Source organism: Aquarana catesbeiana, linkage group LG02 (genome assembly GCF_042186555.1).
Source record: "Aquarana catesbeiana isolate 2022-GZ linkage group LG02, ASM4218655v1, whole genome shotgun sequence".
Taxonomy (NCBI): domain Eukaryota; kingdom Metazoa; phylum Chordata; class Amphibia; order Anura; family Ranidae; genus Aquarana; species Aquarana catesbeiana.
This window is the reverse complement of record NC_133325.1, coordinates 66,584,554-66,590,553: the sequence shown is the minus strand read 5'-3', so window position 1 is coordinate 66,590,553 and position 6,000 is coordinate 66,584,554. Positions and strand designations below refer to the sequence as shown.

At 45.8% G+C, this 6,000-nt stretch overlaps 1 long non-coding RNA gene across 1 annotated transcript in view; it reads right to left on the bottom strand.

The window, feature by feature from the left end:
* Positions 1–2,168: 2,168 nt before the first annotated feature.
* LOC141129770 (uncharacterized) overlaps positions 2,169–6,000 on the bottom strand; it is a 28,829-nt gene continuing 24,997 nt past the window's right edge. The window contains exon 4 of the long non-coding RNA XR_012241859.1: positions 2,169–2,321. This is a non-coding gene — a long non-coding RNA (uncharacterized lncRNA). The remainder of the gene's footprint in view (positions 2,322–6,000) is intronic.

The window sequence follows — 6,000 nt, the reverse complement described above, 5'->3', positions numbered from 1 at the left end:
GTCCTTAACTGCTTGCCGACCAGCCGCCGCAGTTTTACTGCGGCAGAATGGCACGGGCAGGCAAAACGTCGCTCCTTCTGGTGGCCACTAGGGGCACGTGTGCCCACTGCTCGCCCCTGAAGGCGATGCGAGTGCCCGGCTGTCTCGATGACTGCCGGGCTCCCGCGATTGCTCGTAATACGGCGAGAACCGGGATCTCTGTGTATAAACACAGAGATCCCGCTTCTCTGAGGGGAGAAGAGACAGATCATCTGTTCATACAAAGTAGGGAACACAGTTAACCCCTTGATCGCCCCCTAGTGTTAACCCCTTCACTGCCAGTGACATTTTTGCAGTAATTAATGCATTTTTATAGCACCGATAGCTGTATAAATGCCAATGGTCCTAAAAATGTGTCAAAATTGGCAGATGTGTCCTCCATAATGTCGCAGTCCCGATAAATATCGCAGATCGCCGCCATTACTAGTAAAAAAAATAATAATAATAAAAATGCTATAAATCTATCCCCTATTTTGTAGACGCTATAACTTTTGCGCAAAACCAATCAATATACGCTTATTGTGATTTTTATTACCAAAAATATGTAGAATACGTATCGGCCTAAACTGAGAAAAAATTTGCTTTTTAACAAAAAAAAAAATTATAGCAAAAAGTACAAAATATTGTTTTTTTTTCAAAATTGTTGCACTTCTTATGTTTATAGCCAAAAAATAAAAACCGCAGAGATGATCAAATACCACCAAAAGAAAGCTCTATTTGTGGGGGAAAAAAAGGACGTAAATTTTGTTTGGGTACAACGTTGCACGACTGCGCAATTGTCAATTAAAGCGACGCAGTGCCCAATCGCAAAAAATGGCCCGGTCATTGAGCAGCCAAATCCTCCGGGGCTGAAGTGGTTAAAGCCAGAGCTGGACTGGGACACAAATGTGGCCCTGGAATTCAACCAGACCGGCCCACTTTAATTTTGAGTGTCCCTATCAGCACCCCCTTACATCAGAGTGTCCCCATCAGCACCCCCTTACATCAAAGTGTCCCCATCAGCACCCCCTTACATCATAGTGTCCCCCCCCTCTCCCATGTGTACTCACAGTTCTGAAGGCAGCTTCTCGTTCCTCTCTCAGTCATGTGATAAGTGACAAGTGATAAGTGACAAGTGATAAGGGGAGAGAGGAAGGGAAATCTGCCGGCTGTCTATCTCCCCCTGCAGGCTGGAGGGAGCAGAAAGCCTAATCATCTCTCCAGGAAGTCTAGGCAGCTGCTCCTTGGTGACAGGAGTGAAATCACGATCACTCACTGTCAGTGAGGAGCGGCTCCAGGACTGTGCCTGACTGGCCCACTGAGCCATCGGCCCATCGGGAAACTCCCGCTAGTCCCAATGGCCAGTACATGCCTGGTTAAAGCGGAGTTCCACCCAAAAATGGAACTTCCACTTTGAGTGACATGCGCAGAGCGTGCCTAGCTGTGAAGCCACAGCCTGGTGCCCACAGTAAGAATGCCGGCGCCGCGTAAAGGAGGGGGAGAGGAACGAGGCTTCCTATGCCCGCATTGCTGGACCCTGGAACAGGTGAGTGTCTGATTATTAAAAGTCAGCAGCTACACTTTTTGTAGCTGCTGACTTTTAAATTTTAATTTTTTCGGCAGAACTCCGCTTTAACAAAGGACGACTCATCCGTTGTCAGCGGATTCCCCGCTGACAACTGAATGTAGAAAAAAAGGCAGACAAAAAAAATGTTGTAAAAAAAAAAAAAAAAAAACTGCGTGGGCTCCCCACCCAATGCATTCCAGGCCCTTCTTGTCTGGTATAGATTTTAATGGGAACCCCACACCAAAAAATGTTGTGGGGCTCTTCCCCAAAATCCATACCAGACCCTTATAGGAGCATGCAGCTGGGCAGGACAGGAATGGGGGGGGGGGGGGGGGGGGGGGGGGGCCGGGGGGGTGGGGGGGGGGGGGGAGACGAGCAAGTAGCCCTTTATTTTGGAAAATTAATAAAAACATGGTTGTAAAAGAGTTTACATGCAATGTACTGGAACAATTTATAAATAGTGCAACTGAAGGATTGATTTCTCAAACAACAACTAAACAAAACATGTTATTAAAAAATAATACAAACAACTTATTAATTAAGTTTTATTTATTAAAAATAATACAAACAACTTATTTACAAACAGCAAACATAAAAACCTATTTACACAAAACAGCTTAATAAAAACACAAAAATTTACACTCAATTCTTTCCCTCTGTCTCTATGGTTTCTTCTTCCTCTTCTGTATTCTGTATATAGACCACTGTGCTCCCCACATATGCATAGGACAGGGTACTGTGGAAAAGGAAAGGATTTATTAGTGGATAGAACACAGGAGTTTCACCTTCAGCTACATCACAGACAGCCTGTCACTTCTACAATATTTATCAGTTTAGGACTTTCTGTCATAATTGATTTACGGGTTTCCCCCAAAAAGCCAATTTTTATCATCCGGTAGTTTTCTCCATAGAAGAGGTCAGCCTCATAGGTGGCTGAGAATTCAGTGTACAGTATAGGCAGGGCTGCTGTTAGAAATCACAGGCCCCATACAGCCTACCTGACGGGGTCCCCTTTCCCCTGCTGAAAGTGACTGAGATCATAGATTTATCGGCCCCTTTCTCTGTAGTCTCAGCTGCACAGATGAATGAATAGGAAGTGCTCCGAGGTTTCCTGCTCATTCACAAACTGAAGCATAGTAAACAGTTTTCTATGCTTCACTGATGAATGGACACAGGAGTGATTGTTACTGATCACTCACTGTTTTTATTCAGGAAAGGAAGGGGCCGGTAAATTACATTTAACTGCGGTGGCTAGACCTCAATCAGTTAACCACTTGCCGACCAGCCGCCTTCATTATACTGAAGCAGGTCGGCACAATCTCGCAAACCGTCGTACCTGTACGTCGGTCCCTTTAAGCGGGATAACAGGCACGTGCCCGCTGCACTGCGGGGGTGCCGATGCTCGTGACTGGCGAAAGTAAGTGGAATCCTCCCATCAGGATTGCAGACAGCAATAAAAATCCAACTGAGGCTGTAACCCTTTCCCCATTCTATCTGAAATCCACGAACTGTCTTGCTTGGTGTTCTGCTTTAATATCGTTAGATTTTTAACCACTTAAGGACCGGGCCTATTTTTCAAACTTGCTGTTTACAAGTTAACCGCTTGCCGACCAGCCGCTGCAGTAGTACTGCGGCAGCATGGCTCGGCTGCGCAAATCGATGTTATGTTACGTCGGTAACATAAACGGCCACTAGGGGGTGCGTGTGCGCCGCCGGAGGCGCGCGTGCCCCCCGCTTGCCCCCTGACCTGATGCAAGTGCCTGGCGATCTCGATCACCGACGGGCTCCTGCGATCGCTTGGGCCACACGGAGAACCGGGAGCTGTGTGTGTAAACACACAGTTTCCAGTTCTCTGAGGGTTGAACTGACAGATCGTCTGTTCATACAGAGTATAAATAGCGATCTGCTAGTTTCCCTGCACAGTCCCATCCCCCTTCAGTTAGAACACACTATAGGACACACATTAACCCCTTCCCCCTAGTGGTTAACCCGCTGTATTAATGCCAATGGTCCCAAAAATGTGTCAAAATTGTCCGATGTGTAAGCCATAATGTCGCAGTCACGATAAAAAAGAAAAAAAAAAAAAAAAGCTGATCGCCGCCATTACTAGTAAAAAAAAAAATTATTAATAAAATTGCCATAAAACTATCCCCTATTTTGTAGACGCTATAACTTTTGCGCAAACCAATCAATATACGCTTATTGTGATTTTTTTTTACCAAAAATATGTAGAACAATACATATCGGCCTAAATTGAGGGAAAAGAAAGTTTTTTTTTTTTTTTATATATATTTTTTGGGAATATTTATTATAGCAAAAAGTAAAAAATAATGCGTTTTTTTTTCAAAATTGACGCTTTTTTTTGTTTATAGCGCAAAAAATAAAAACCGCAGAGGTGATCAAATACCACCAAAAGAAAGCTCTATTTGTGGGAAAAAAAGGACATCCATTTTGTTTAGGAGCCACGTCGCACAACCGCACAATTGTCAGTTAAAGCGACACAGTGCTGAATCGCAAAAAGTGCTCTGGTCTTTGGCCAGCCAAATGGGCTTAAGCGGTCAAAATCAGTTTTTATTATTTACTTAGAACCCCAAACACTTTTTTTTCTAACACCATAGAGGATAAAATGGTGGTCGTTGCAATACTTTGTCACACCGTATTTGCGCAGCGGTCTTACAAGCGCACTTTTTTTGGTAAAAATTATTTTTTTGAATGGAAAAATACGACAACAGCAAAGTTAGCCCAATTTTTTTTAATATTGTGAAAGATGATGTTAAGCCAAGTAAATTGATACCCAACATGTCATGGTTCAAAATTGCACCCACTCATTGAATGGCGACAAGCTTTTACCCTTAAAAATCTCCATTGGCGACGTTTAATTTTTTTTTACAGGTTGCATGTTTTGAGTTACAGAGGAGGTCTAGGGCTAGAATTATTGCTCTCGCTCTAATGATCGTGGCGATACCTCACATGTATGATTTGAGCACCAATTTTCATATGCGGGCGCTACTCATGTATGTGTTCGCTTCTGAACGCAAGCTCGGCGGGACGGGGCGCGTCAAATTATTATCATTTTACCTTTTCTTTTTACACTGTTCTTAACCACTTGCCGACCGCCTAACGACTATATACATCAACACAATGGCACGGGCAGGCAAAATCACGTACCTGGTAAGTGATTGCCTTCCCGCGGGCGGGGGGTCCGATCAGACCCCACCCCCCCGGTGCCAGCGGCGGTCGGCTTTGGTCTGGGAGCATTGAGAGATGAGGGGGAGGCCATCCGATCGTGGCCCCCCCCTCGCGATCGCTCCCAGCCAATGAGAAACATCCCCTGCCTCTGTGTAGTACACAGAGGCAGAGGATGTGATGTCATCTCTCCTTGGCTCGGCAGTTTCCGTTCCGGCACCGAGGAGAGAAGACATGTGAGTGAGTGCACAACAAACACACACACACACACACACACACACACAGTAGAACATGCCAGGCACACTTTACACCCCAGATCCCCCCCCATCGCCCCCCATTCACCCCTCCCCCCTGTCACACTGACACCAAGCAGTTTTTTTTTTTCTGATTACTGCATGGTGTCAGTTTGTGACAGTTAGAAGTGGTAGGGCAGTTAGTATTAGCCCCTTGTAGGTCTAGGGTACCCCCCTAACCCCCCTAATAAAGTTTTAACCCCTTGATCACCCCGTCACCAGTGTCGCTAAGCGATCATTTTTCTGATCGCTGTATTAGTGTCGCTGGTGACGCTAGTTAGGGACGTAAATATTTAGGTTCGCCGTTTTATAGCGACAGGGACCCCCATATACTATCTAATAAATGTTTTAACCCCTTGATTTCCCCCTAGTTAAACCTTTCACCACTGATCACCGTATAACTGTTATGGGTGACGCTGGTTAGTTCGTTTATTTTTTATAGTGTCAGGGCACCCGCCGTTTATTACCGAATAAAGGTTTAGCCCCCTGATCGCCCGGCGGTGATATGCGTTGCCCCAGGCAGCGTCAGATTAGCGCCAGTACCGCTAACACCCACGCACGCAGCATACGCCTCCCTTAGTGGTATAGTATCTGAACGGATCAATATCTGATCCAATCAGATCTATACTAGTGTCCCCAGCAGTTTAGGGTTCCCAAAAACGCAGTGTTAGTGGGATCAGCCCAGATACCTGCTAGCACCTGCGTTTTGCCCCTCCGCCCGGCCCAGCCCACCCAAGTGCAGTATCGATCGATCACTATCACTTACAAAACACTAAACGCATAACTGCAGCGTTCGCAGAGTCAGGCCTGATCCCTGCGATCGCTAACAGTTTTTTTGTTAGCGTTTTGTTGAACTGGCAAGCGCCAGCGGCCTAGTACACCCCGGTCGTAGTCAAACCAGCACTGCAGTAACACTTGGTGATGTGGCGAGTCCCA